Genomic DNA, 9,587 nt, shown 5'->3' with positions numbered 1-9,587 from the left:
GCCACCTATATGTCTTTTTTGGAGAAATGTCTACTTAGATTTGCTGCCCATTTTTTGATTGGGTTGGGTTTTTTTTTTGATATTGAGATGCATCAGCTGTTTGTATATTTTGGAGATTAATCCCTTGTCGGTTACATCGTTTGCAAATACTTTTTCCCATTCTGTGGGCTGTCTTTTCACTTTGTTTATGGTTTCCTTTGCTGTGTAAAAGATTTTAAGTTTACTTAGGTCCCATTTGTTTATTTTTTTTTATTTTCATTACTCTTAAGAGGTGGATTCAAAAAGATATTTCTGCAATTTATGTCAAAAGGTGTTATGCCTATGTTTTCCTCTAGGAGTTTTACAGTATCTGATCTCACATTTAGGTCTTTAATCCATTTTGAGTTTATTTTTGTGTATGGTGTTAGGGAGTGTTCTAATTTCATTCTTTTACATGTAGCTGTCCAGTTTTTCCAGCACCACTTATTGAAGAGACTGTCTTTTCTCCATTGTATAATCTTGCCTCCTTGTTGTAGATTAATTGACTGTAGGTGTGTGGGTTTATTTCTGGGCTTTCTATCCTGTTCCATTGATCTATATTTCTGTTTTTGTGCCAGTACCATACTGTCTAATCGATTACTGTAGCTTTGTAGTATAGACTGAAGTCAGAGAGCCTGATTTCTCCAGCTCTGATATTCTTTCTCAAGATTGTGTTGGCTATTCAGAGTCTTTTGTGTTTTCACACAAATTTAAGTGTTCTTGTTCTAGTTCTGTGAAGAATGTCATTGGTAATTTGATAGGAATTGCATTGAATCTGTAGCTTGCCTTGGGTAGTATAGTCATTTTGACGGTATTGATTCTTCCAATCCAAGAACACGGTATATCTTTCCATTTGTTTGTGTCATCTTCATTTTCTTTCATCAGCCTCTCATAGTTTTGGGAATACTACAGGTCCTTTGCCTCCTTAGGTGGGTTTATTCCTAGTATTTTATTCTTTTTGATGTGATGGTAAATGGGATTGTTTCTTTCATTTCTCTTTCTGAACTTTTGTTGTTAGTGTATAGAAATGCAACAGATTTCTGTGTACTAATTTGTATCCTGCAACTTTACCAAATTCATTGATGAGCTCTAGTAGTTTTCTGGTATCGTCTTTAGGATTTCTATGTATAGTATCATGTCATCTGCAAACAGTGACAGTTTTACTTCTTCTTTTCTGCTTTGGATTCCCTTTATTTCTTTTTGTTCTCTGATTGCTGTGGCTAGGACTTCCAAAACTATGTTGAATAAAAGTGGTGAAAATAAAATTGGTGACATCCTTGTGTTGTTCTGGATCTTAGAGGAAATGCTTTCAGCTTTTCACTGTTGAGTATGATGTTAGATGTGGGTTTGTCATATATGGCCTTTATTATGTTGAGGTATGTTCCCTCTATGCCCACTTTCTGGAGAGTTTTTATAAATGAATGTTGAATTTTATCAAAAGCTTTTTCTGCATCTATTGAGATGATCATGTGGTTTTTATTCTTCAATTTGTTAATGTGGTGTATCACACTGATTGATTTGCATATATTGAAAAATCCTTGCATCCCTGGGATAAATCCCACTTGATCATGGTGTATGGTTCTTTTAAAGTACTGTTGGATTTGGTTTGCTAGTATTTTGTTGAGGATTTTTGGATCTATGTTCATCAGTGATATTGACCTTTAATTTCCTTTTTTTGGTGGTATCTTTGTCTGGTTTTGGTATCAGGGTGATTGTGGCCTCATAGAATGAATTAGGAAGCATTCCTTCCTTTTCAGTTTTTTGAAATAGTTTCAGAAGGATGGGTGTTAACTCTTCTCTAAATGTTTGATAGAATTCTCCTGTGAAGCCATCTAGTCCTGGACTTTTGTTTGTTGGGAGTTTTTAAATCACAGATTCAATCTCAGTACTTGTGATTGGTCTGTTCATATTTTCTATTTCTTCCTGGTTCAGTTTTGGGAGATTGTATCTTTCTAAGAATTTGTCCATTTCTTCTTGGTTGTCCATTTTATTGGCATATAGTTGCTTGTAGTAGTCTCTTATGGTCCTTTATATTTCTGTGGTGTCAGTTGTAACTTCTCCTTTTTCACTGTACTTTTATTGATTTGGGCCCTCTCCCTTTTTTTCTTGATGAGTCTGCCTAAGGGTTTATCAGTTTTGTTTATGTTTTTAAAGAACCAGCTTTTAGTTTCAGTGTTCTTTTCTATTGTTTTCTTTGTATTTCATTTATTTCTGCTCTGATCTTTATGATTTCCTTCCTTCTCCTAACTTTAGGTTTTGTTTGTTCTTCTTTCTCTAGTTACTTTATGTGTAAGGTTAGGTTGTTTGAGACTTTTCTTGTTTCCTAAGGTAAGATTGTTTCGCTATAAACTTTCCTCTTACAACTGCTTTTGCTGCATGCAGGTTTTAGATCATCATGTTTTCATTTTCATTTGTCTCTAAGTATTTTTAAATTTCCTCTTTGAATTCTTCAGTGATCCATTGGTTGTTTAGTAGCATATTGTTTAGCCTTCACATGTTTGTGTTTTTTGCAGTTTCTTGCTTGTAGTTGATTTCTAATCTCATAGCATTGTGGTTGTTCCATGTGCACTTGGAAAGAATGTGTATTCTGCTGCTTTCGAATGGAATGCTCTCTCTATATTAAGTCCATCTGGTGTAATGTGTCATTTAAGGCCTGTGTTTCCTTGTTGATTTTCTGTCTGGATGATCTGTCCATTGATGTAAGTGAGATGTAATGTTCCCACTATTATTGTGCTACCGTTGATTTCTCCTTTTATGTCTGTTAACATTTGTCTTATATATTGAGGTGTTCCTATGTTGAGTGCATATATATTTACAGTTGTTGTATCTTCTTCTCAGATTGATCCCTTGATCGTTATGTAGTGTCCTTTTTGTCTCTTGTAACAGTCTTCATTTTGAAGTCTATTTTGTCTGATACCAGTATTGCTACTCCAGCTTTCTTTTGATTTCCATTTGTGTGGAGTACCTTTCTCCATCCCCTCACTTTCAGTCTGTACGTGTCTCTAGATTTGAAGTGAGTCTCTTGCAGACAGCATAGTATATGGGTCTTGTTTTTGTATCCATACAACCAGTCCATCTCTTTTGGTTGGAGCATTTAATCTGTTTACATTTAAGGTAATTATCGATATGTATGTTCTTATTGCCATTTTGTTAATTGTTTTGGATTTGTTTTTTCAGGTCTTTTTTCTTCCTTTCCTCTTTTGTTCTCTTGTGATTTGATGATTTTCTTTAGTGTTGTGTTTGGATTCCTTTTTCTTTTTTTTTTTCTGTTATAGATTTTTGGTGTGCAGTTACCATGAGGTTTTGATCTAGCAGTCTCTCTATATACATGATTGTTTTAAGTTTCTGGTCTGTTAATTTCTTTTTTTTAATTAATTTTATTGGAGTATAGTTGCTTTACAATGTTGTGTTAGTTTCTGCTGTACAGCAAAGTGAATGAGTTATATGTAAACATATATCCCCTCTTTTTTAGATTTCCTTTCCATTTAGGTCACCACAGAGCACTGAGTAGAGTTCCCTGTGCTATACAGTAGGTGCTCATTAGTTATCTATTTTATACATAGTAGTGTATATATGTCAATCCCAATCTCCCAGTTCATCCCACCCCTCTTCACCCCTTGGTATCCATAAGTTCTCTACATCTTTGTTTCTGCTTTGCAAAACATTCATCTGTACCATTTTTCTAGATTCATGCTGGTCTCTTAATGCAAATGCATTTCAAATATCCTGCATTTGTACTCTCCTCCTCTCATGATTATTGGTTTAGATATCATGTTTGTGTGCAGATGATTTCCTACCTTTACTGAATGTTTGCCTTTTCGGGTGAGCTTTCCCATTTTGTAATTTTCTTGTTTCTAGTTGTGGCCTTGTCTCTTCCACCTAGAGAAGTTCCTTTAGCATTTGTTGTAAAGCTGGTTTGATGGTGCTGAATTCTTTTAGCTTTTGCTTGTCTGTAAATCTTTTAATTTCTCCATCTAATCTGAACAAGAGCCTTGCTGGGTAGAGTATTCTTGGTTGTAGGTTTTTCCCTTCCATCACCTTAAATATATCATGCCACTCCCTTCTGTCCTGCAGGAGGTGGGTTTTTTAAGAAGCTATCCCTTACCCACTGTTCTGCAAGACAAGCTCAAGTATTTCTCATAGTCACCAGTTTCTGTTAAGCCTATGGGGCAGTTTCAGGATGAGCTTTTTAACCCTAAGGGGCATGGTTTCAGTTGTATCATAGAGTTAGCTAGATCACATGTTTCTTGGGAAAATATTTTATTTACATGTGATTTATATATTGCTTGCTTACAAAAAGGCTTTAAGGTTGTTCATAAATAAAAACCATACAAAACTAAAGGGCAGGGCTTCCCTGGTGGCTCAGTGGTTAAGAATCCGCCTGCCAATGCAGGGCACACGGGTTCAAGTCCTGGTTCGGGAAGATCCCACATGCTGCAGAGCAACTGAGCCCCTACGCCATAACTACTGAGCCTGCGCTCTAGAGCCCACGAGGCACAACTGCTGAGCCCGTGTGCCTGGAGCCTATGCTCTACAACAAGACAAGCCATCGCAATGAGAAGCTCACAATGCACCACAATGAAGAGTAGCCCCTGCTCGCCGCAACTAGAGAAAGCCCACGTGCAGCAACGAAGACCCAACACAGCAAAAAAAAATACAAAAAAACCGTAAAGGGCAGGGAAATGGGTACTTCCAGAGGATAAGAGTGAAATAATTCTTTCCACGTGGCTGGAAGAATTGAACTTTGAATCAGACCTGGGCTTGAATTCTGACTATTTTCTAGCTGGGCAGGCTTAGGAAAGTTATCTCAGTATACTTTCCTTGCAATAAAGTGACATGAATTGAAAGGACTTCGTTGAATCGTTGTAAAGAGTAAATAAGCTGAGTTAAGATACGCAGTAAGTAACATGGGGCCGGTGGGGTGTTCTTCCGTTACTCCTCAGCACACTTCTCTGCGTGAGCCTGAATTGAGCTCTGAGTTTTCTGGAAGTTAAGGTAAAAACTAAAGCAAGTAAGCACCCAATTTTTGGAAAAGTCAATAGTTAATGCACGATCAGATAATTGTTATCAAAGACTCTGGTTTTGAATTCTGGAAAAATGGGCCTCATGGTTCCTTATATAAGAAAACAAATGAGTAATGTAATGGGCACCTGCTATTAATATAGATTTATGGAAGACAAATTTGGCGATTTCTCATATCAACCCTTTTTAAAAGCTGCGGGCATGACATTAAATCTTAATTCAGTGAAGGCATTTCGAAAGGAAGCTGAGATAATTTGGTCTAAATACATTGCTTCTCAGTAGCACAACCTAATGCAGGAATAAAATTAGAAATTCGAAAAGTTGTGGATATTTAAAATGACCTTTTAGTTTGTCTTCAGTATTAGCTCCCTCAAGTTTTCCTTTAGCAAGTGCTAGATTGTTGGGTTGAATACAACCATCAGTTGAATTTTGTGATGCTTATTATTATTATTTTTTGCGGTACGCGGGCCTCTCACTGTTGTGGCCTCTCCCGTTGTGGAGCACAGGCTCCAGATGCGCAGGCTCAGCGGCCATGGCTCACGGGCCCAGCCGCTCCGTGGTATGTGGGATCTTCCTGGACCGGGGCACGAACCCGTGTCCCCTTAATCGGCAGGCGGACTCTCAACCACTGCGCCACCAGGGAAGCCCTGTGATGCTTATTTTTATAGCAGATGGATTTATTCTGTATTTCCCATGGTCATGACACCAGGCCAGCTCTCGTCGTGAGGACTAGTATAACACAACTATTTTGAGAGTACCGGTTTTAAGAAAACGTTTGAAATTTAGGTCTGTGGGTGATTTCAACTGATTGAGGTTGGAGATGCTGCACTGGACAGGGTTTTCTCCAGATTGTTAATTTCCTTTTCATTTTTACCCCGAGGTATCATGTGATGGAGAGAGCATGGCTTTGCGGTTAGACTGATCTGGGTTTGATTCTGGCTCTGCCAGTTGCTAGCCATGTGACCTTCAGCAACTTAAGCCCCCTTCTATTTTTTTGGAGCCTTAACTTTCCACCTGTAAAATGTGATCTGAGAAACTTACGTTGCAGTGTTTGGTGACATGAGAGGACATATTGTAAGTACGTTGTCTAGCGCAGTCTGGGTATTGAGATAGTGAGGATGTGGTTTTGGGGGCTTGTTTGGGTTCCTTGCCATCTGATGCTCCATTCAGACAGGAAATATTCTTTCTATGACAAGCTTAAACATGAAGTAGCAGAGGCTCCTGTTCCTCTGGAAAGTTCTCTCCTCTTAGTCTCACCTTTCTTAAGAAAATGCTTACTTCAGTGGTCTATAAATTCATTCTAAAAATGAAAATAACAAACAAAATGAAGAAATGATTAAATAGTCAACACTGGCTGCCCATTATTGGTGTTGTAGGTAAAATTCTCCTAGATTTTTTGCATAGTCTGTTGACTAACAGTATGAGACTGTGATAATAAATGAGTTTGACCATTTATCTACCAAGTTTCCCTAGTAAAGTCATTGCCAATATTAGTTATTGAATATTTTATTTTATTTTATTTATTTATTTATTTTTTTCCCCGCGGTACGCGGGCCTCTCACTGTTGTGGCCTCTCCCGTTGCGGAGCACAGGCTCTGGACGCACAGGCTCAGCGGCCATGGCTCACGGGCCCAGCCGCTCCGCGGTATGTGGGATCTTCCCGGACCGGGGCACGAACCCGTGTCCCCTGCATCGGCAGGCGGACTCTCAACCACTGTGGCACCAGGGAAGCCCCCTATTGAATATTTTAGAATGAATATTAGCTTAATAATTAGCAGTCAATAGGTTCCAGACATCTAAGTGTTGGTATATTCACTTATAGGGTGCCAAATCTGGATAAGAATTTAAAATTCATTCTTTTGATTTATATGTTACCCATTTCATCTTTAAACATTGTTAGGTCTATTTTTATTTTTGGAATGTTCCTAATTCAAAGCAATTTTAAAATTTATTACATGAGACTAGTATTTTTTTTAATTTAAAGGGCCAATCCCAACATTAAAACATTGAATTTTTCTGTTGTTAAATATTTTTTCTTACAGCGCTTTAAAAGCCCAGACCAAGTGGAATTTTTTAAAAAAATGTATGAAATTCATGAATACATACGGAACTGTATGTAAACTTTATAGTAGGGAGATACTTCTTAGTAGGAAAAATCTGTGCACTGTTCCTCATCTGAATATCTCCAAAGCAGCAGCCTTTGTGAGAATTTACAGGAGCTGCCTTTCAGAATTCTGGTCAGGGAAACTGAGTTGTTTATATTTTACCAGATGTAGGCAATCACTTCACGAGCCATGTCACGTAGGAGATGAGGGAATGAGACTCGGAGAGGTAATTTGCTTACAAACACACTGTGTTGATCTAAGACTGGGAGTTAGGACTCCTGATTCCCAGGTGATCACAATAGAATATAAGGTGACATGAGAGAAAATGGACCTGTCCCAAACATAACCTGATGAATTTACCCTAGATTTACAGCCATCCTTCATTATGATAATCCTAGGACAGAATTTCTTTCACTGACTGTTGTGCCACAGATTCCTTTGCAGTTTGGGGAGGTCTGTGAATCCCTTTTGAGAGTAATGTTAAAGATTTGAAATAACTTTAAATGCATAGACTAAAATACATTTTATTACAAAGGAAACCAATGTAGCTGTCAAAATACTCAATTTTTGAAACAGTAATATATAGGTATTCTTCCCCATTAACACATTCAATGACAAGATCTAGCAACTCTAGTGCTTCCCAAATGTGAGAATTTTGAGGGATCTGCAATAGGAAAAGATCTGTGACTTCATGGGTAACAAGTCACTAGGCCTGCCATCATCACTGTGGTTTGTTGCCTACATTACAAATTGAAAGACATGTTAACTTTCAGTTAGAAGTCAGTAAAAATAAGGCTATACTTTTTCCCTTTCTTGTTTAAGAATCCCCTAATTCTTTGCACACCCCAGGTCACAAATCTCTGCTTTAAAGTGAATCAACCGGGGGGGTTAAATGCTGGAACAACTGCTACCCACTTCTGGGCCTCTACCTACACTATTCCTTTGAGGGACCAAACTTACAGCCTTTTAATTTTAGGTCAGATTATATATCAGATTCTTAGAACTAGATTCTTAGAATAAGACTAAACGTAGAATAATTTTTGAAGAGTGACCCATAGGGTCTCTATCAGAATCCTGTTGAAAGGTTGTCAAAATGCAGATCCCTGAGGCCTGCATCATTCTTACTGTGAGAATTTCTATGGTAAGGCCTGGACACCTGCAAGTTCAACAATAGGTCAAATAGTTGTTATTTCCATTACAATTTGAGACTGTCCAGGGTAGCTGAGCTGGTGCAGGTGTGTAAGTTGGAGGTACGGGGAGGCATGTTTTTCATAGAGATTGAGCCACTCAGTAAGCTTTTGTCCTGTTACGTTCCTTATGGAGATTATATAAAGAAATAATTTACAGTTCTAAGACTGAATTTGGCTACAATCCACATGGAATGGGCGATGTCTTTTGCCGGTTAGCTAAAACATGAAGTGGGACTAATGCAGCCACTGGCAGAAGGGAGGTGAGATGCCTAAGTTTACCTGGAAGCAACTAGAAGGGAGGCTAGGGAATCAGGTGGAGGACACATTTGGTTTACTTACAGCATCTGGGGCCTCCAGATGGGAGGAACCAAGCTCTACTCTGTCAAACTAGCTCACACATCTCAGGGGAGAGAATCTGGGACCTCAGTGGAAGATGATCTGATGAGGCAGCCTTATTCCCAAAGAGGCAGAAACCTTTCTGATGCTGCCAAGGGCCAAAGGCATTGGACCTGACAGGGCTCGTCAAGTGCCAACTCTGTCGGCATTTCCTTGGAAATAAATTTGCATTTGTAGGGGCAGCTGTCTCTGCCTGCCACCCCCCCAATTCCAACTGCCTTGCAAAACTAGACATACCGTGATTTTAGATTATTCACTGCAAAAGCTGGTGTAAATCTCAGTCCACAAAGTTCACGTATCACATTTCAATTTTCTTTATTTTCTTCTAACTTACCTAAAAAGTGTTCTGAGCCTCCATTCTGCCAAGGTGGCTGACCACTCTGTTACTTCTACACCATGAATTGGCGTGTGGAGATCTTTCTGCTACTCTGTGACACACCTAGGAATTGGGACGTTTTTCCCAGGCTATCTGGCCTGACTGCAGCCAAGGAATACCATAACAGGAATGCTTTTTCTTATAGTTTTGCCAGTGCAGGGGTCCTCCCTGACCTGCAGCCTTTCTGCTGTTAAACCTCTTCTTCCTCTTCCTTCCAGCCCTGGGAATTCAGCTCTAATCAAAGAGGAAGGATTTCTTTTCCCTCACGTTTCTACCATAGAGAGTTTGTCTTCATTCTCCCTTTCCATGACACCCTTCCCTCAAAACCCACAATTAAACTCCTCCCCCTCCCCTCCCCCCTCCCCCTCCCCCTCTCCCTCTTTCGGAATATAAGAGCCAGAGAATCTTACAGGCAACTTCTTGTCATTCTGCCCCATCATATCCCTATCCCTCCTGGAACAGTGAACCCCAAGCCAGTCA

Source organism: Tursiops truncatus, chromosome 12, assembly GCF_011762595.2.
Source record: "Tursiops truncatus isolate mTurTru1 chromosome 12, mTurTru1.mat.Y, whole genome shotgun sequence".
Taxonomy (NCBI): domain Eukaryota; kingdom Metazoa; phylum Chordata; class Mammalia; order Artiodactyla; family Delphinidae; genus Tursiops; species Tursiops truncatus.
This window is presented reverse-complemented; position numbering follows the sequence as displayed.